Raw genomic sequence first — 22,272 nt, 5'->3', positions numbered from 1 at the left:
TTATTCATCACGCATATGTGCTTAACAGTAAATGTTATTCCATACCATTTATATAATGAGACTATAATGTGTGCAGGGTAACAACAGTAGCTTTGGGAGAATACCTGAATCAGCTGTGGAACAACACCGAACAAAGGCAGGCTTTCCGTCTCCACCTACGATGCTATGTTTTGATTAAAAGGTTACATTACACAGTATTACTACTTTACTTTTTTATAGTTTTTCTGTAAGGTATGAAACAATCAGCATTGTAGACTTGTTCTGGTGTCAGATTTTCATCAGTGACACTTTAAAAATTTAATGCCATTATGTAAGGTATAAAAGCAATCAGCATTGTAGATTTATTCTGGTGCTAGATTTTCGTGATCAGCAGATGTTTTAAAAATTTAATGTCCATGCCTTTTCTTAAATTTCTGCAACCAGCCCGCTGAATATTCACAATTTCCTTCCATTTTCAGTTTGTCATGATAGATCTTTGTTCGTTCCATGATCAGCATAAGTTCACTGCATTAAGCAGCGTATTTTCACTCTGACGCTGAGAATACATGATCAGATCCTATTTTTTTTTCATTTTCTGCATGTTTTTCTATTTATTTATTTTTAATTATTGAGATACAGTCTGGAATAGACCCTTCTGGCTCTTCGAATCGTGCCACCCAGCGATCCCCTGATTTAATTGTAGCCTAATCACAGGACAATTTACAAATTACAATGACCAAATATCCTACCAACCAGTACATTTTTGGAGTGTGGGCCCACACAGACATGGGGAGAATGTACAAACTCCTTATAGGCAGCGGCAGGAATCAAACCTGGGTTGCCTGCACTGTAATGCATTGTGCTAACCACTGCGCTACTGTGCCACACAAACAGTGCCTATAAAAAGTATCCCCCCCCCCCCACTAGAAGTTCTCATGTTTTATTGTTTTACAACATTGAATCACAGTAGATTTCATTTGGCTTTTTGTGACACTGATTAACAGAAAAGACTTCCGTGTCAAAGTGAAAAACTAATTTCTACAAATTGGTATAAATTTATTACAATTATTAAACACAAAATAATTGATTGCATAAGTATTCAGCCCCTTCAAGTCCGTATTTATTGATGCACCCTTGGCAGCAATTACAAATTTGAGTCCGTGTGGATAGGTCTGTCTCAGCTTTGCACATCTGGACACTGCAATTTTTCCCCATTCTTCTTTACAAAACTGCCCAAGCTTTGTCAGATTGCATGGGGATCGTGAGTGAACAGCACTTTTCAAGTCCAGCCAAAAATTCTTAATTGGATTGAGGTCTGGACTCTGACTTGGCCAATCCAGGACATTAACTTTGCTGTTTTTAAGCCATTCCTGAGTAGCTTTGGCTTTATGCTTGCGGTTGTTGTCTTTCTGGAAAACAAATCTTCTCCCAAGTGGCAGTTTTCTTGCAGACTGCATCAGGTTTTCCTCCAGGATTTCCCTGTATTTTGCTGCATTCATTTCACCCTCTACCTTCACAAGCCTTCCAGGGCCTGCTGCAGTGAAGCATCCCCACAGCATGATGCAGCCACCACCATGCTTCATGGCAGCGATGATGTGCTTTTGGTTATGTGTGGTGTTCGGCTTACACTAAACGTAGCATTTAAACTGATGGGCAAAAAGTTCAATTTTGGTTTCATCAGACTATAGAACCTTCTTCCAGCTGACTTCAGTGTCTCCCACATGCCCTCTGGCAAACTCTCACTTAGATTGCTTCATGTGAGTTGTTTTCAACAGTGGCTTTCTCTTGGCCACTCTCCCATAAAGCTGCGACTGGTGAAGCACCCGGGCAACATTTGTTGCATATGTAGTCTCTCCTATGTCAGCCACTGAAGCTTGTAACCCCTCCAGAGTTGTCATAGGTCTCTTGGTGGCTTCCTTCACTAGTTCCCTTCTCACACAGCCATTCAGTTTTTGAGGATGGCCTACTCTAAGTACATTTACAGCTGTGCCATATTCTTCACATTTCCTGATGATTGATTTAACTGTACTCCAAGGGATATTCAGTGACTTGGAAATTTTCTTGTGTCCATCTCCTGACTTGTTCTTTTCAATAACCTTTTTGCAGAGATGCTTGGAGTGTTTTTTTTTGTCTTCATGGTGTATTCTTTGCTAGGATACTGACTCACTAGCAGTTGGATCTTCCAGATACAGGTGTATGTTTACTACAGTCAGTTGAAACACCTTGACTGCACATAGGTCTCCAAAAACAGATCTCCATTTAACCAAATATGTGACTTTTAAAGCCAATTGGCTGCGCCAGTGATGATTTTGTGTGTCGTGATGAAGGGGGTGAATACACATGCAATCAATTATTTTGTGTTTTATAGTTGTAGTTAATTTAGATCACCTTGTAGGGATCTGTTTTTATTTTGACACGGGAGAGTCTTTTTCTGTTGATCAGTGTCAAAAAAGCCAAATTAAATCCACTGTGATTCAGTGTTGTAAAACAGTAAAACATGAAATCTTCCAAGGGAGTGAATACTTTTTGTAGGCTCTGTATGTAACGAACAGGAGTTTATTAACATAGTTCATTACATATGCGATGTCACTGCTCAGAACTGTCTGTGATGCGCTGACACCTTCACATCGCCTGGGAAGCTTCCCAATGTCCTGTGGAATTTTTCATTCGTTACATCATGTCAGCACTCCAAAAAAAAAGCAGATTTCATAGGTTTTCAGATTTTGAAATTTCGGAGAAGAGGCACTCAACCTGTAATAATCGAACTCCCTTGAAGTATTCTCTCATCACAGTCAGGTTTAATATCACTGGCATATGTACAATGCAATATATAATAATAGAGAGAAAAATCTGAATTACAATAAGTGTATATTAAATTAAATAAGTAGTGCTTAATTAGAAATAGAAGTGAAAAAGTAGTGAGGTAGTGTTCATGGGTTCAACGTCCATTCAGAAATCGGATGGCAGAGGGGAAGAAGCTGTTCCTGAATCGTTGAGTGTGTGCCTTCAGGCTTCTGTACCTCCTCTCTGATGGTAGCAATGAGAAGAAGGAATGCCCTGGATTTCTCAGGCATCACTCCTTCAAGATGTCCTGGGTGCTACAGAGGCTAGTGCTCATGATGGAGCTGACTAATTTACAACTCTCTGCAACTTATTTCGACCATGTGCAGTAGCCCACCCCCACCCCAAAGCCAGACCGTGATGCAGCCAGTTAGAATGCTGTCCAGAGTACATCTGTAGAAATTTTTGAGTGTTCTTGGTGACATACCAAATCTCTTTATCTCCCAATGAAGTATAGTGCTGTTGTTCCTTCTTTAGAGTTACATGGATATATTGGGGTCAGGTAAGGTCCACAGAGATCTTGACACCCTGGAATTTGAAATTGCTCACTCTCTCCACCTGATTCCTTTATTAGGATTGGTTTGTGCTCCATTGTTCTACCCTTCCTAAAGCCCACAATCAGCTCTTTGGTCTTACTGACGTTGAGTGCAAGGTTGTTGCTGTGACACCACTCTATCAGCTGATATATCTGGCTCCTGTACACCCTCTCATCTCCATCTGAGATTCTGCCAACAATGGTTGTATCAACAGCAAATTTATAGATGGCATTTGAGCTGTGTCTAGCCACACAGTTCTGTCGTCTTCCCCCGTCCTTTCCAGTCCTGCAAACAGCTAGGCTGTCTCATTTCTACACTTCACTGGCCATACAGGAGTTGGGGTCTCCTGTGATTGTGAGAAAGGTGCATGTTTAAACCATTTCCTTTGTTCAAGGATGCTTCTGTCTGGAATTTCTTTAGGGGACATTTGACATTTTGGGTCACCCTAAGACTGGATGTTTTAAGCACCTTGCAATATTCAAAGTCTTTGCTCGTTTCTTGCACAATATATTACTTACGGAGGCGTTTCTCACTTGCGTTCTCATGGACCCTGAACTGACTGAGTGAGGCAGAGAGAATCTATCACATTCAAAGGTTCAAAGCACATCTATTATCAAAGAATGTGTAAATTATACAACCTTGAGATCTGCCTGCTTACAGGCAGCCACAAAGCAAGAAATTCGAAAGACCCAATTAAAGAAAAAAAACACTGCGCAGAGAAAGAGAAAAAAAAACCTTGCAAACAATAGAAACATTTACTGTTTATTAGGTTTATTAGGTATCAGGTTTATTATCACCGGCATGTGATGTGAAATTTGTTAACTGAGCAGCAGCAGTTCAACGCAATACATAATCTAGCAGAGAGAAAAAATACGTAAATCAAATAAAAATAATAATAAATAAACAAGTAAATAAATTAGTTATACGTATTGAATAGATTAAAAACATACAAAAACAGGAATACGGTATATTAAAAAAGAGTAAGATAGTGTCCAAAGATTCAATGTCCGTTTATGAATCGGATAGCAGAGGGGAAGAAGCTGTTTCTGAATTGTTGAGTGTGTGCCTTCAGGCTTCTGTACTTCCTACCTGATGGTAACAGGGAGAAAAGGGCATGCCCTGGGTGCTTTCTGAGACACTACTCCCTGAAGATGTCCTGGGTACTTTGTAGGCTAGTACCCAAGATGGAGCCGACTAGATTTACAACCTTCTGTAGCTGTTTTCGGTCCTGTGCAGTAGCCTCTCCGTACCAGACAGTGATGCAGCCTGTCAGAATGCTCTCCATGGTACAACTACAGAAGATTTTGAGAATATTTGTTAAAAGACCAAATCTCTTCAAACTCCTAATAAAGTATAGTCGCTGTCTTACCTCCTTTATAACTACATCGATATGTTGGGACCAGGTTACATCCTCAGAGATCCTGACACACAGGAACTTGAAGCTGCTCATTCTCTCCACTGCTGACCCCTCTATGAGGATTGGTATGTGTTCTTTCATTTTACCCTCCCTGAAGTCCACAATCAGCTCTTTTGTTTTACTGACATTGAGTGCCAGGTTGTTGCTGCAACACCACTCCACTAGTTGGCATATCTTGTTCCTGTATGTCCTCTCATCTCCATCTGAGATTCTATCAACAATGGTTGCATCATCAGCAAATTTATGGTATTTGAGCTATGCCTAGTCACACGGTCATGTGTATGCAGAGAATAGAGCAGTGGGCTAAGCACATACCCCTGAGGCACGCCAGTATTGATTGTCAGCGAGGAGGATATGTTATCACCAATCCGCACAGATTGTGGTCTTCCAGTTAGGAAGTCGAGGATCCAATTGCAGAGGGAGGTGCAGAGGCCCAGGTTCTGCAACTTCTCAATCAGGATTGTGGGAATGACGGTATTAAATACTGAGCTATAGTTGACGAACAGCATCCTGACGACGTAGGTGTTTGTGTTGTCCAGGTTGCCCAAAGCAGTGTGGAGAGTCATTGAGACTGCATCTGCCGTTGAGGTATTGTGGTGATAGGCAAATTGCAATGGGTCCAGGTCTTTACTGAGGCAGGAGTTCAATCTAGTCATGAACAACTTCTCAAAGCATTTCATCACAGTCGATGTGAGTGCTGCCAGGCGATAGCCATTAAGGCATTAGTCTTTTTAGGCACTGGTATCATTCTTGCTTTTTTGAAGCACGTGGGAACTTCTGCCAACTTACTGAACTTAACTTCTGTAAGTTAACTCCATTCATCGAACCCTATGCGGTTAATTAGAGTGTGCTAGAAACTTTTTATCAGCAATTTGTTAGCCTGAAGTTTCCTACTTGCCACGATTCAGAATTAGCAAAGAGTCATACCATTGAACATAGAACATGTAAGAGTACAGCTCAGGAATAGGCCATTTGGCCCACAATGTTGTGCTGAACCAGCTAAAAAGCAAATCAAAAACACATCAAACACTAATCCCTCCTACTTGCATCCCTCCATCTTCCTTGCATCCTTGTGGCTATCCAAATGTCTTTTAAAAGCTTCCAATGTATTCGCCTCTACCATCATACCAGGCAGCGCATTCCAGGCATCCACCACTCTTTGAGTAAAAAACTTATCCCTCACACCCCTCCCCCTGAACCTACTCCCTCTCACCTTCAATACAAGCCCACTATATTTTAGACATTTCAACCCTAGGAAACAGATACTCCCTGCCCACTCTATCTTTGCCTCTCATAATCTTGTCAGCCTCTTTCAGATCTCCCCTCAGCCTCCGACGCTCCAGAGAAAACAAACCAAGTTTGTCCAGCCTCTCAGGATAGCCCATGCCTTCTAAATGAGGTGGCATCCTGGTAAACCCCTTCTGCACCCTCCCCAAATCCTCAACATTCTTCCTATAGGGGGGGTGACCAGAACTGTGTGCAGTACTCCAGATGTGGCCTAACCGGAGTTTTTTAAAGTAACAATATTAGAAAATAATCTTTCAAGATTTATGGGCATTTGCTGGTTAAACATAATTGAAAACTGGACGGAAAATTTGACCTTCTCTAATGATCCAAGTTTATTTTTCAGTTAATCATTTTAATTTCTAGTAAATTTTTTCTATTCATCTAAAAAAATTAACTGTCTGACGAGATAATCAATCATCTTTGTAAATGTGTTCCTTCAGAATCTCCATAAACGATTTGAAATGTTATGATTTGGTTCCATGCTTTCCTCAGGTATATTTTCAAATTATGTAAATTTGACAGTTAATGAAAGCCTTGAAAATTGAAATAATCTGTTCAACAGAAACATGAATCAACACAAATTTATAGCAATGGAAAAAAAAAGACGTGCTTTTTACAACCTTGAAGTGCCTCAGAGGTAATAAAGCACTTTAGAAGGCAGTTTCTGTTCTAATGGAGCGGCTAATTTGCATATAGTAAGCTCACACAGGGAGAGGGTTATTGTGTACTGGTTTACAATTTCTTCGATGCCTGCAAATTCACACAAGTGCAGCGGCCTCAGCCATTACTGAATCGCCAACAGACTAGGAAAGGCAAGTTTGCGTGTTTCGCCGGCTTGCAAACCACAAGCGAGACCAGGTAGTGTGCTGGTGATAGCTGGGGGTGAGGGAGGTGGCAAGAGAGAGAGGGGGTGTGTGTTATGGAGTCGAAAGGCACTGCCTGCGGACAATCGGTGGCAAGTTCCTGTAACCAGTGGTCAGCAGTCAGTTAGACCATTCCTGTGTTCCCATGGACCCCGAACCAACTGAGCGAGGCAGAGAGGATCCATCGTATTCAAAGGTGCAAAGCACCTTTTTAGTATCTATGTGTAAATTTTACAGCCTTGAGATTTGTCTGCTTACAGGCAGCCGCAAAGCAAGAAATTCGAGAGACCCAATTAAAGAAAAAAGACCAAAAAATATACTGCGCATAGGGAGAAATATCGTGCATTTAGAAGCACTTGCTGTATTTTCTGTAAGTTAACTCCATTCAATGAACTCTATGCAGTGGAGCCGAATCCGGCCGTTCCGCCATTTGATCATGGCTGATTAATTTCCCCTCTCAACCCCATTCTTCTGCCTGCTCCCCATAACCTTTGATGTCCTTGCTAATCAAGAACCTATCAACCTCTGCTTTAAATACACACAATCACTTGGCTTCCACAGATTCCACACTTGAATTTCACAGATTCACCACCTTCTGGCTAAAGAAACTCCTCCTCATCTCGGCTCTGAAGGGACGTCCTTCTTTTCTGAGGCTGTGCCCTCTGGTCCTAGACTATCCCACTACAGGAAACACCCTCTCCGTGTCAGCTCCATCTAGGCCTTTCAATATTCGGTAGGCTTCAATGAGGTCCTCTCTTATTCTTCTGAACTCCAGTGAGTACAGGATTAGTGAAACAGAGCGCAGCAATTGCCGGTCATGGAGGGGAAGTCAAGTTGTGTAACCCCTAATTACCAACCTCCTTATTTTTCGAGCTTGTGGCTTCCTCTCTCCTCATCAGTCATACACCTGTCTGCCAACTCTACCCCAGTCTGCCCATCGTCCTTCACCCTCCCCTTTAGTCTACCAATTTCAGCTGAGTCCCGTCTCACCACTGCCCCCACCTCTTCAAACTGGCTATCTCCCCCTCCCCACCTTCAGTCCTGGTGCAGGCCTTTGTCCCAAGACAATGACTCCTCCTCTCTCCACACAGATGCTGTTTCCTTGCGCTGGTTGTTTGGCGCACGATCAGTGGGTAGGGAGAGGGTCGTTATTTGGTGGACAGTTGGGCCGGGTAAAGTTGTGAATTCTATATGTTAGGAGGTAAGTGTGTTGTTAGGAGACTTGTAAATAACTCAAAAGGGATCTTAGAACGCAGAACTGAAAAGCACAGGAATTCTCCCTTCAGTCCGCACTGTTGTGCTCAACTAGTTAAATCAGTAATCGAATGGCCAACTAATCTCTTCTGCCGACACAATGTCCATATCCTTCCATTTCCCTCACATTCATGTGCTTGTCTAAACATCTCTTAAAAATCCCTAATGTATCTGCTTTTACCAGCAGGAAGCAGATTCCAGGCACCCACTACTCTCAGAAAGTCTTGCCCCTCACATCTCCTTTGAAATTCCCCCCCCCCACCTTAAACGCATGCCCCTGGTATTAGACATTTCAACCCTGGGAAAAAAGACACTGTCTGTCTACTCTATTTGGTCTTATGGGATCTTCCTGATTTGTATTCCCAGTGCTGGGATAGGAAGCTCTTTTCCCACAAGCAGAAAGTTTAGAGGGACATAATCCATCACTATGTGCTGTGTCATAAGACATCATCATTATGCGCCATGTCCTATGACATCATCATTATGCGCTGTGTCGCACAACGTGGGCGATCGTGGTCTTTCCATAACCATGATTGTTTCTGGCAAATTTTTCTACAGAAGTGGTTTGCCATTGCCTTCTTCTGGGCAGTGTCGTTACCAGATGGGTGACCACCCCCCTCCCACCACCGCCAGCAGCCGTTATCAATACTCTTCAGAGATTGTGGGCCTGGCATCAGTGGTTGCAGAACAAGGACACGCGATGTGCACCAGCTGCTCAGAAAGAAGATGCTTGAGAGTAGAAAATCGTTTTCAGGAGAAGTTCCCTGCAACATTGTCTGATGTGACTTTGAAGTTCAGTCAGTGTAACATGATTGTCTGATTATATTAGAGAAAAAGGTGAGTACATTTCTACGTTATTCTCACACCAGACTAAAAGCCAAGATCAGTATTGATGGCCATCCTTCTAGTCCCAGTTGCCAACAATTGGTCAGAATCAGGTTTATTATGACTGGCATGTGATGCAAAATTTGTTAACTTAACAGCAGCAGTTCAATGAAATACATAGTATAGAAGAGAGAGAAAAAATAATAATAATAAATAAACAAGTAAATGAATTACTGTATATGTAGGTTAAATAGATTGTAAAAAATGTGCAAAAACAGAAATACCGTATATTTAAAAAAGTGAGGTAGTGTCCAAGGGTTCAATGTCCATTTAGGAATCGGATGGCAGAGGGGAAGAGGCTGTTCCTGAGTCACTGAGTGTGTGCCTTCAGGCTTCTGTGCCTCCTCCTACCTGATGGTAAAAGTGAGAAAAGGGCGTGCCCTGGGTGCTGGAGGTCCTTAATAATGGACGCTGCCTTCTGTGGCCTCTGAGCACAAAATAATTCTGCAGGTGCTGGAAATCTAGAGCAACACACACAAAATGCTGGAGGAACTCAGCAGGTCAGGGTGTAGCTATGGAAGTGAATAGCTAGTCGACGATTCGAGTCAAGCCGCTTCTTCTCGGCCTGAAACGCGGGCTATCTATTCAATTCCATAGAGGCAGCCCGCCCCTGCTGAGTTCCTCCAGCATTTTGTGTGTGTTGCTCTGGCTTCAAAGCTGTAACCAGTCAGTTGGACTCTTGAATAGGACTTAAATGTTGGGAGAGTACCTGCCTCTAACACCCACTTAGGCAGTGTTTCCACAGGCCCAGTGATTGGGTTTTGATGTTTTTCTCCAGTGTCTGTGTTAACATTGGCAAGTTAACTGTTATGAATGAAGCCTTGTGCTAATAAATGGCAAGTTCCTTCATTAAAGTTCAAAGTAGATTTTATTATCAAAGTGCATCTATGTCACCATATACAACCCTGAGATTCATTTTCCTGTGGGCATACTCAGCAAGTCTAACGAATAATAACCACAACAGAATCAATGAAAGACTGACCGACTTGGGTGTCCAACCAGAATGAAGAAGACAACAAACTGTGCAAATACAAAAAGAAAAAAGAAAAAAAATAATAATATAAATAGATAAACAACTAATATCAAGAACATGAGATGAAGAGTCCTTGAAAGTGAGTCCACTGGATGTGGGAACAGTTCAGTGATGGGGCAAGTGAAGTTGAGTGAAGTTATCTTGTCTGGTTTGAGAGCCTGGATGCTTGAGGGGTAGTAACTGGTCCTGAACGTTATTTTTCCATTGTTTATCTCACTCTACACCTATTCCCCATACAACTGCAGCCAACTAACCTTTTGAGGACGAGGCTCCTGCAGAAGTGGCATTTATGAGCGGTTAAGCTAGACAAATTTTCAGGATTGAAGAGTTCCTCTCTTTATTGGCGTTAATAAGTTAGTCCTCTGCATAACTCCAGTAGGCAGAGCTGTGGATGGCTGTGACTAAATCTATTTCCTGACAATTTGAAACATTTCTCTGTCTGGTTGAAACAGCCACAGGCCTCCTGCCTCTTTGGGATAAATGGATTCCTTTGTTATGTAGTGTGAAGTGTGGTAATGTGAAATTACTCACCTGACTACATATTAGGTTAAAGACTGCTTGAAGGGAAAAGCCTCTGAGTGTCAGAATTTGCAAAGCGAGCAGCTGCACGTGACTCGTACATCTTTATTACACTCCGGATGGTTTTTATTTCCAGAAATAATGTTTTTTTATTGAATTACCTTCTGCAATCTATCAAATGCATGAAGGCTGTATGGTTGCCGAGACTATTGCCTTAAAAGACTGGAGACAATGAGAGAGTAAGATGCAGCCTATCCTGTGTGGTGGACCGTTTCACGTTACAGGGTGCCATGGTTAGCGCCATGCTATTGCAGCTCAGAGTTCAGAGTTCAATTCCAGCGCCGTCTGTAAGGAGTTTGTACGTTTCCCCCCCCCGTGCCTTGGTTAGCTGAAGTTTCTTTAAAAAATTTAAGCAATGGATGGAAGTCAATTGAACATCTGTAACTAAGGGGTGTGAAACCTGAAGCCTAGCACATCTTTCGCTCCCCCCCTCCACTTTCTGCTTTCCACGGGGATTGCTCCCGACGCGACTCCCTTTGCTCTTCGTCCCTCCCCACTGATCTCTCCCCCGGTGCTTAACTTTGCAAGTAGAACAAGTGCTACACCTGACCCCCTCACTACCATTCAGGGCCCCGAACATGTCCTTCCAGGTGAGGCGACACTTCACCCGTGAGTCTGTTGGCGTCATGACTGTGTCCGATGCTCCCTGTACATCGGTGAGGCCCGACACAGATTGGGAGACCGCTTTGCCGAGTACCTACGCACCTTCCGCCAGAAAAAGCGAGATCTCTCAGTGGCCACCCTCTTCCCATTCCCATTCCGATATGTCAATCCGTGGCCTCCTGTACTGTCACGATAAGGTCACACTCAGGTTGGAGGAACAACACCTTATATTCCTTCTGGGTAGCCTCCAACCTGATGGCATGAACATTGATTATCTTGAACTTCCAATAATGCCCCCCTTCACCATTCCCCATCCCCTTTTCCCTCTCTCACCTTATCTCCTTGCCTCCCACCGCCTCCCTCTGGTGCTCCTCCCCTCTTTTCTTTCTTCCATGGCCTTCTGCACTCTCCTATCAGACTCTCCCTTCTCCAGCCCTGATTCTCTTTCACCAGTCAGCTTCCCAGCTCTTTACTTCAACACCCACCCCCCTCGATTTCACCTATCACCTTGTGTTTGCCCCTCCCCTCCCCTCACCTCTTAAATGTACTCCTCAACTTTTTTTCTCCAGTCCTGCTGAAGGGTTTCGGCCCGAAATGTTGACTGTACTTTTTCCCATAGATGCTGCCTGGCCTGCTGAGTTCCTCCAGCATTTTGCACGTGGTGCTTGGATTTCCAATCTTTGCAGATTTTCTCTTGCTTCTGAAACATGATGATCATTTTAACATCACTAACATTTGTCGTGAAATTTGTTGTTTCGCGGCAGCAGGACAGTGCAACGCATTTAAAAATCTATAAATAAGAAATATATATAAAATAAAATTAAGTACTGTACTGCAAAAAGAGGGCAAAGATTGTAAGGAAGTGTTCATGGGTTGGTTCCTTCAGAAATCTGATGGTGGAGAGGTAGAAACTCTTCGTAAAATGTTGACAGTGTCTTGAGGCTCCCGTACGTCCTCTCTGATGGTAGTAATGAGAAGAGAGCACGTCCTGGGTGGTGGGGACCCTTACTGACTGATGCCATCTTTTTGAGGCAGCTCCTTCAGAAGGTGTCCTCGATGATGGGGAGGCCAGTGCCAATGATGGAGCTGGCTGAGTTTGCAACCCTCTGTGACTTTTTACCAGGCCCCTCCATACCAGACGGCAGTGCAGCTAGTCAGAATGTTCTCCAAGGTACATCTGTAAAAAAAAAAAATGATAGTCTTTGGTGACGTACCAATTCTCCTCAAACTCCTAATGAAGCACACCTGCTGACGTGCCTTCTTTGTAAATACATCCGTGAGTTGGGACCAGGATAGATCATCAGAGACGTTGGCACCAGGAACTTGAAACTGCTCACTCTTTCCACTGCTGATCCCTCGATGAGGACTGGTGTGTGTTTCCCTTGACTTTCCCTTCCTGAAGTCCACAATCTATTCCTTGGTTTTACTTACGTTGAGTGCAAGGTTGCTGTTGTGATACAACTTAACTAGCCGATCCATCTCGTTCCTGAATGCCCTCTTGTCGCCATCTGAGATTCTCACCAACACCAGTTATTATTCACTTTAAGGCACTTTAACTGGACAGGGTGCTGGTGAGGACGCATCTGGAATACTGCGTGCAGTTCTGGTTTCCTTACTTGAGGAAGGGCATGCTGGCTTTGGAGGTTGTGCAGATGAGGTTCACCAGGTTGATTCCAGAGATGAGGGGTTGAAACTGTGAGGAGAGATTGAGTCGCTTGGGACTGTACTCACTGGAATTCAGAAGAATGAGAGGAGATCTTATAGAAACATAAAATTATGAGAGGGATGGATAAGATAGAGGCAGGAAAGTTATCTCCACTGGTAGGTGAGACTAGAACTAGGGGACATAGCCACAAGAATTGGGGGAATAGATTTAGAATGGAGATGAGGAGGAACTGTTTTTCCCAGGGAGTGGTGGATCTGTGGAATTCTCTGCCCAGTGAAGCAGTGGAGGCTACCTCGGTCCATAGATTTAAGACAAGGTTGAATAGATTTTTGCTTAGTAGGGGAATTAAGGGTTATGGGGAAAGGGCAGGAAGGTGGAGATGAGTCCATGACCAGATCAGCCATGATCTCATTGAATGGCGGAGCAGGCTCAACGGGCCAGATGGCCGACTTTTCCTCCTATTCCTTATGTTCTTATGTTATTGATGGCGTTTGAGCTGTGCCTAGCCACGGGTGTAGAGGGAGTCGAGGTGCAGGATAAGTTACATCCTTGAGGTACTCCGGTGTTCACTGTCATCAAGGAGGTGATGGAAAGAAGGGGGAGGCATTTTCTTGCCACCGCTCCATAAACATCACAATCTAGATTAATCTTGAACCTTATGGTTTGGAAGAGGAGCTGATAGAGAACCAATTTTCTCATGTGTAGAAGAAGCTCCAGTTTTGAGAGGTCATAATCCCTGGCCTGGTGAAGCGTGACGGCATTTGCTTTGTTAACGTAATAGGACTCGAGATCTGTCCACCTAGACTGAGAGCGAGGTTTGATCGGTCTAAGCTTCGGGCCCATTTGGAGAGGTTGGGTTCGGGCCAAAACATGGCAGTGCGGTCCAGACCCAGAGCGCATCGATGCGGCAGGGCCCGACGTGTGGATGACTTAAACGCCGGGCCAGATGGATTGAAAAGGCAGGGTGTCAGGACCGGAGACAGGAGTCGGGCCGGTTCTGTTTGCTGCTCTGCGACATTTATTCCATTCTTCGCTGTGCTGAGGTTGTGGGGCTGCTCCGGGCTGCCCTGGGTTTGTGTCCGAGGACTCATTCTAAACGTTCTTTTATTGTTTGTGCAACTTGTTTTTCTTTTCCCTCTCTCTGCACATTAGGTGTTTGACGATTTTATTTTTTAATGGATTATTTTGGGATTCTTTTTTTGTGGCTACCTGTGAGGAGATGAATCTCAAGCTTGTATTTAGTATACGTACTTTGAACTTTGAACTTTTGAACTTGCAACTGCATTAAAATGCATTTGGACAAGGCGCCAAGTGTTTTTTTGAGTGTTTTGCTCCGAAATTGGTGAAAATAGAAGTAATGTGTGCGTGGGCTGTGCATTAATCGAAATTAAAACCAGCATGAGTTCCCCAAATGGATGATGGCAGTTTAAAATTCAAGTGTTTAACCAATTCCCTTCGGAAAGTTATTATCGACTCTGCTTCCTCTTCATTTCAGGCAGTGAGTTCCAGTAAGAACACAAAGAAGCGTCGAGTACCTCTGCTCCCTCCACCAAAAGCGGAACTTTTCGATGGCCAAACATTTTAATTCCGATTCTCATTCCCGTTTCGACATGGCGGTCCATGGCCCCCTCTTGTGCCATGGTGAGGGCGACCCTCAGGGTGGAGGAGCAACACCTTGTATTCCGTCCTGGTAGCCTCTAACCTGATGGCATGAATATCGATTTCTTCTTTCGGTTAAAAAAAAATACCCTCCCCATCCTCTCTTCTTCCCCACACTTGCCTCTTACCTCTTCTCACCTACCTATCACCCCCTCATGCCCTTTCTCCTATGGTTCCTTCTTTTCTCCTATCAGATTCCTTCCACTCCAGCCCTTTACCTTTCCTACCCACCTGGCTTCACCTATCACCGTCCATTTTGTCCTCCTTCCCCTCCTCCCACCTTTTCAGTGCTGAGGAAGAGTCTTGGCCAAAAATTCCATAGACGCTGCCTGACCTGCTGAGTTCCTCCAGCATCTTGTGTGTGTTGCACAAAGTTAAGTTAACCCCTTCCACTCTGCAAACACGAGGAAATCTGCAGATGCTGGAAATTCAAGCAACACACACAAAATGCTGGTGGAACGCAGCAGGCCAGGCAGCATCTATAGGGAGAAGCACTATCGACGTTTCGGGCCAAGACCCTTTGTCAGGTCTTCCACTCTGGCTTGTTTTGCAGGATTACTAGTAAAATTCAGCTTAATTCCAGACTGCAATGGGACAATGTTTGATCTTTAGGAGGTACATCAGTGTCAGGGATGGCTGTTTTACTGGTGGCATCTGTTAGTCTCGCGAGACCATGGATCTGTGCCTGGAATAGTTTCCAGGGCGCAGGCCTGGGCAGAGTTGTATGTGAGACCGGCAGTTGCTCATGCAGCAAGTCTCCCCTCTCCACGCCACCGATATTGTCCAAGGGAAGGGCAAGGGCTGATACAGCTTGCCACCAATGACGTCGCAGGAGTTGCCAGAACGAGATTGAAGGCAATGTCGGACTGCCTTAGGGACTCCAGCTCCGGATTTGTCCTCAGGGTTCACTCCCGAAGCCTTTCCCATGAGTGGGTATGGCCGCAAGGTAGCGGAGGTTTGAGATCAGAGTTTTCCCTCTCTTAGATGGACTGCCTTCCCAGACTGACGAGCTCCATCTACCCGAAGCGACTGGTTTTAGGGCGCTGGGACCTGCCTTCGCCCCTTCTCCTGTCAGTAGAAACAGTTCCGCTCGGCTTAGAGGCTGCCACAAGAGAAGGCCAGGAGTTGGACTTGGTTGTCAGAGGCTATTCGAGTCGGATGCCGTGGGGAGCACTTTTAAGTAGTGGGAGCTTGTCCCCACTACCACCCCTCGGCTTGACAACCTTGAAAACCTTGTTTTACTAAGCTGCCAAAAACTTGGACCAGTGAAGTGAGAGATAAAACTTCAAAGCCTAATCCAAAGTAGCTGTCGAGTTTCAGTGCAGTCAATTAAATAATCTGGAATATAAAGTGAATTTTGTCTTAAAGTTGAAAGTAAATTTATTATCAAAGTATGTATACTGTAGGTTTCCATATACGACCCTGAGATTCTTTTTCTTGCGGGCATTCACAGTAGAACAAAGAAATACAATAGAATCAGTGAGAAACTATACACAAAGAGTGATGAACAACCAGTGTGCAAAAGAAGCCAAACTGTGCAAATTCAAGGAAAAACAAATAATAATAATTAATAAATAATTCTGAGAACATGAGTTGCAGAGTCCTTGAAAGTGAGTCCATAGGTTGTGGCAAACACGAGGAAATCTGCAGATGCTGGAAATTCAAACAACAACAACACACAAAATGCTGGTGGAACGCAGCAGGCCAGGCAGCATCTATAGGGAGAAGTGCTGTCGACGTTTCGGGCCGAGACCCTTCGTCAGGACTAACCTCAGTTCAGAGTTGAGGTGAGAGAGCCAGACCGGTCCAGGAGCCTGATGGTTGAAGGGTGATGACTGTTCCTGAACTCGGTGGTGTGGAGCCTAAGGTTCCTGTACCTCCTTCCTGATGGCAGAAGCGAGAAGAGAGCGTGGTCTGATGGTGGAGGTCCTTGATGATGGATGCTCCTTCCTTGATGGTGTTGTATATGGAAAGATATCCGGCATCCTTGCCTTTCCTGGAATATTTGTAACTCCTGGATCCAGAGTAATATGTTTTATAGAATCATGCAACATGAAAAGGCTCTTTGGCCCATAGGTCTATGCTATCCCTCCAAGCTAGTCCTTTATGTTAAAAAGAAACAGTTACCCTTCAAGTTTCTTTGAAATCTTTCTCCCCTCACCTTAAAACATATGCTCTCTAGTTCTTGATTCCTTAACCCTGGGGGAAAAAGTGAAGGGGACAGCACAGTAACGGTTAGCTCAAGCGCTTTACACCGCCAGTGATCACCCGTCGAGTTTTGATTCCTGCTGCGGTCTGTAAAAGAGTCTGTATGTCCTCCGGGGGCTCTGGTTTCCTTCCATGTTCCAAAGACCTACCGTTAGGGTTAGTGAGCTGTGGGCAAGCTGCCATTGGTGCCCGAAGTGTGGCCACTTTGAAGCTTGGAGGCTGCCCTCACGCTCCTCACTGATTTGATTTGACACAAGCAACGCATTTCACTGTATATCTTGATGTATGTGTGACAAATAAGGTTAGTCTAATCTTTGGAATCCAGTGCTCTGGACTCATTAACCTCCCCTGACAAAGTGTGGCAACCTATTTACTATCGAGCCATGCCACCCGTAATCCCCCGATTTAACCCTACCCTAATCGCAGGACAATTTACAATGACCAATTAACCTACCAACTGATACGTCTTTGGATGTAGGGAGGAAACCAGAGCACCCAAAGGAAACCCACGCAGTCACGGGGAGAACGTAGAAACTCCTTAGAGGCATCAGCGTGAATTGAACCCGGGTCGCCCGTACTGTAAACCGTTGTGCTAACCACTACGCTACCATGCCACCCAACTCTGTACGTGGGGATTAACAAATGATCAATAACACTGCTCTTGCAAATTTGTGATTTTTCATCAAGTATTTGTTGGTTTAATAATTTATTTTTCCAGTGCCTTTGTGCGGTCCATCAGTTAGTTACGAAGCAACGGCCGAACAGCTGCCTAAATGGTTTTACTTGCGGGGCAGATATTGAGGCAGGACTGCATTCAGTTGTACCTGCTGCAATTTTTCTTCAATGGAAAACCGAAATTAACAATCAACGCCAAGTGACAAGCTTCTCTCGCACCTGACTGATGACCAGTTTGACTCTGGAAAATAAGATTTTCACTGACTGCAGTGGAGTGAATCATGAGAGAGAGAAACGAGCTGGAAAAATAACGAAGAAGAAGTGCAGTGTGATGGAAAATGTGATGAATTTGTTTTGCTCTACTTTTTTTCTGTTTTTGGAAGGTCAACAAACTCTATCTCTGAATCAAAATGTTTCAAGGATTTGCACCTACAAGGACATTGCATCTATGAGCAAACTCTCTCTTACATTAACAGAGTAAAATACCTGGGTAGGAATTAATGGTGTGAATTCTTTAAATTTTGTCTATCTGTTTTCTTTTCTTTCATACTGTCCTTCCCACATTCTCTCTCTCACAGGTGCTCTGTCTATCTGTCTGTCTCTCTGTTTCTCTGTCTCAGATTTTCTCTCTCTCTGACTGTATCTCTCTCTCTTTCTGTCTTTCTTTCTCTGTCCCTCACTCTCTCTTTGTCTGACTCTCTCAATCTCTATAGCTCACTCATGCTCTCTCTCTCTTGCATTCTCTGTCTCTCACTCTCTCTTCGTCTCTCTCAACCACCCTCCCTATCTCTGTTTCTCTATCCCTCACACTCCCTTTATCTCTGTCTCTCACTCACTGTCTTTATCTCTGTCTCTCTTTCTCTAACACACTTTTTCTTTCTCTATCTCTGTCACTCATTTTCTCTTTCTCTCTCACTCACTCTATCTCTGTCTCTCACTCTTTTTCTGTCTCAGTCTGGCTCTCCCTCACTTTCTCTCTGTGTCTCATGCATTCTCACTCTGTCTCTTTCTCTCTATCTGTCTCTCTCACTTTCTCTTTCTCTTGTCCCTCTCTGTCTCTCACTCTGTCTTTCTCTCTCACTCTGTTGTTTCTGCTTCTTGTATTGCTTCCTTTTTTATTATTATTATTTTTTGTTCTCTAAGTGGAAAAAATCCACTTGGTTTGAAGAAAGCATGTCAGGAAATCTGGAACCATGCAGAGTTTATACAAATGTTCTATTCAGAAGAAAGCATTGTTCAAATGCACAATTTGAGCAAATTACTGATGCTTGCATTTCGGTCGAGTCGTTTTGGCTGACTGTCTTCAGAGATACATATTGTCACAACACAATGAGACAGAATTTCTTCCGAGGATTTATGTTGAATGTTGAATTCAGAAACAATTGATCCATACTGTTTTCACATGGCAAGAGCTGCTTCTCGTCATGAAACTGGACTACTGTATCCTTTAAAGCTTATCCAGTTTCCTCTGCAATGTCTTGTCTGCTGTGGCAGCAGACTCTCACATTTTAATCACTTTCTGCATGAAGAGGGGACCTCTTGAATTTCTTAATAGACTCAGTAGGGATTATCTTGTATTTATCTCTTCACACAGACAGAAACATCTCAACTTCCACTCCACAGAGCCCTTAACGTGGCTAGTTTTAAATCCTTTCGGTATCATGACAAAATTAAAGGATAAATCTCGGATCTCTCAGAGGTTGGGGGCGGCTGGAGTACCCCAAGTCATTGCTGCTCGAAAACTTATGAAAATCTTTGTCTCAAGCCAATGTGAATGATTACTGTTGACTTTTATTTGTTAGAACCTCTGGTCATTCCACACCGTAGGACTTTCGGATTAATTTGGAGATCACCCTTTCCACTAATACTGTGTTTTTGTTTCTATGTGACTGCTCACAAGAAAATGAATCTCAGGCTAGTATCTGGTGACATATATGTATTTAGATAATAAATTTACTTTGAACTTTGAGCAGCTTGACTCCAAAGTAATTTGTTTTGACGATCAGCTCCGTGCCGTGTTCAGACGGTTCCTCTGTCATAGACCACAAGACCATAAGTATAGGAGCAGAATTAGGCCATTTGGCCCATTGAGTCTGCTCCACCATTTCATCATGGCTGATCCATTTTCCCTCTCAACCCGAATCACCCCCATTCTCCCCTGTATCCCTTTATTCATTGACCAATCAAGAATCTATCAACCCCTGTCTTAAATCTACATAAGACTTGACCTCTGTGGCCACCTCTGGCAAAGAATTCCACAGATTCACCACCCTCTGGCTATGCCATCATTTATAGCTTGTGGGGTGAAGATAATAGCTGACAGCTAACGTCCAAAATATGGAAAAGCATGGAGCTGAGAAACCTGATGATCAGATTAACTGCCTGAGGGAAGAAACTTCTAAAATGGTGTGAAAGATTTGCTTTAATTGCACAGCAGTGCTTTCCAGAAGGGAGCTTTTGGAAAAGGCAGTTGGCAGGGTGGGTGACCATTCTAGTTAGCCTTCCCCACCCTCCTTTATCTACCAACCCCACCACTTCACTTTAAACAATACTTATACTTTTGCGTATTACACACAGGGGTGGCATGATAGTGTAGTGGTTAGCACAATGGTTTACAGTATGGGTTCAATTCCCGGCACTACCTGCCAGGAGTTTGTTCTCCCTGTGGACATGTGGATTTCCTCTGGGTGCTCTGGTTTCCTCCCACAGACTAAAGACATACCAGCTGATAGGTTAATTGGTCATTGTATATTGTCCTGTGATTAGGCTGGGATTACTGGGCGGCAAGGCGTGAAAGGCCAGATGAGCCTATTCCACACTGTATATCAATAAAAATATTAATTAATTTTATTCCATATCCATACTTTAACCTCTTACTTTATTTTTATATAGTTCTTTATAGTTTACTATTGTTGAATGTTGTGGCTTTTTGTTGCATGTTTCACTTTGAGCGACGTATTACAGCAAATCCTGAACCCATGTAAATGTATCTGGCGAATGAAGCTTCAAGTGGACTGATAGCCAAGACAGTGTGGAGAGATCGAAACGCTTCTCCCACATAATAGCTGAGTCTAATGGAGTTGCCAGGAGACCGAATTGATCTGCACTGATCATGCCCCAGAGCTTATGGCGGTCTCTCCTGTACTGGAGAAGCGCAAGAACTTGTTCACCACGGACGTTCCTTGCTGTGCCTTATGCTGTTGGCAGGACTTCTGAAGTGATTAGGGGGCAGGAGTTTTGCCGGGGGCCATGTAAATGCCAGCTGTTCACAAACTGTGAAGATAGGAAACTGAGTACTTGAATCCCTCTGCCTCTTAGCGAGTGCGGCCTTTTCTGATTGTCAAAAGCTGCTTTGTCGTGATTAGTCAGTTTAGAAACTGCAGGTGCTTTTCCCATTGGTTAAGTGCCTGGCATCCAGTTTCAAACATCCTTGGTATATAGAGAGCACGTGTGGGAGGTTCTTTCTCTCCCTTTGCTTAAGGCAAGTGGTGGACATGACCATCGGGAAGGTATGCGGTGCACACACTTTTAACTAAGAATGTTTGTTGAATATTCATCTTCGTAGTTTGTGTAATTTGTGGAACATGAATGTTTGGTCAAATTTTTACTGTTTGTAATGTTACGAACCCCGTAACTGGGTGTTTTACCAGCAAAGATAGGACTGGCCGTTGAAGTCTGATGATATTATTTTTAACAGTATTTATTAGTAAAAATACACAAAAATAATATCAATGCAAATATACAGATAATATACATCAATAAATACTAAACCTAAAAGTGCGGGTATAATAATAATCAATAAGAAATAAACTCTATCGTTGTCTAGGGGATAATGAATTGTCCGATGGGAATATAAAGTTCAATTCGTTCATACAGGCTGCAGTTGTTGTTGATCGCTGTGTTGCAGTTGTTGGAGAGAGAGAGAGAGAGAGAGAGAGAGAGAGAGAGAGAGAGAGAGAGAGAGAGAACAGCTATTTAACTTGCTGACTTTCCTTTTTCGATCTGGATCCGTCTCCGTCCTTTAGTTAGACCGTTCCGTGGAGGACTCGTCACCCAGGCAAGGGTGGACACACACACAAGCCCCCCCCACCAATCTCTGGTGCGTCTGAGGGGTGTTTCCCCAGACCCTACTTTTATCCCTACTCACAGGGTCTCAGGTGTCAATCAGGTTGTGATGATGCAATCCCTCAACCAGACCACTCTGGTTGTCCCCTGAGGGGTTTCAATGAATAGTACAGTACTCAATAAACACAATTCCTTCTCCAAGAGACAATAGCAGTAATCTCTCTCTTTGTCAATAGGAGACATTCCACCTTGTGTATTCTGCGTTGTCTCTCTCACCACTGACATGATGTGTATCTCTCTCATTTCCTGGGCATCAGACCCGAAATAATAGCGATCTTGCGATTCTCAAAAAGGGGGGGGAGGCGGGCATTGGCGATTCTGTACCCTTCTGCCCATCAGACTTGCTCCTCATTCGTAACAGTAAATAAATGATTAACATACTCATTCACATTCAGTACTTTCTGACAGACCCGTGAACCTGATTCAACATTACGTTTTGGCTCTGCGAGCAGGGTGGGGGCTGGTGGACTACTGTGATGTACTGGGGGTGACCATTGGGTTTACAGTATTGTTCTTTTATGTTTTATATGTAGCTTAGTTGGAAGTTTGCAAGAGTCATGCTAATCTGAAGGTCTGATCATCAAGTTTGCAAGTTTTGAGGGGTGGCGTGTCCTGTGGGGGTCGTGGCTTATTCTGATTGATGAAAGTTGCATTGCCATGAT

At 43.8% G+C, this 22,272-nt stretch overlaps 1 protein-coding gene across 3 annotated transcripts in view; it reads left to right on the top strand.

Annotated features, from left to right (window-relative positions):
* nkain1 (sodium/potassium transporting ATPase interacting 1) overlaps positions 1–22,272 on the top strand; it is an 851,669-nt gene that overhangs the window by 41,310 nt on the left and 788,087 nt on the right. The gene's annotated exons all lie outside the window — the stretch shown is intronic.

The sequence above is a fragment of the Hemitrygon akajei genome, chromosome 24 (assembly GCF_048418815.1).
Source record: "Hemitrygon akajei chromosome 24, sHemAka1.3, whole genome shotgun sequence".
Taxonomy (NCBI): Eukaryota; Metazoa; Chordata; class Chondrichthyes; order Myliobatiformes; family Dasyatidae; genus Hemitrygon; species Hemitrygon akajei.
The sequence above is the reverse complement of the archived record's forward strand: the minus strand, read 5'-3'. Positions and strand labels throughout refer to the sequence as shown.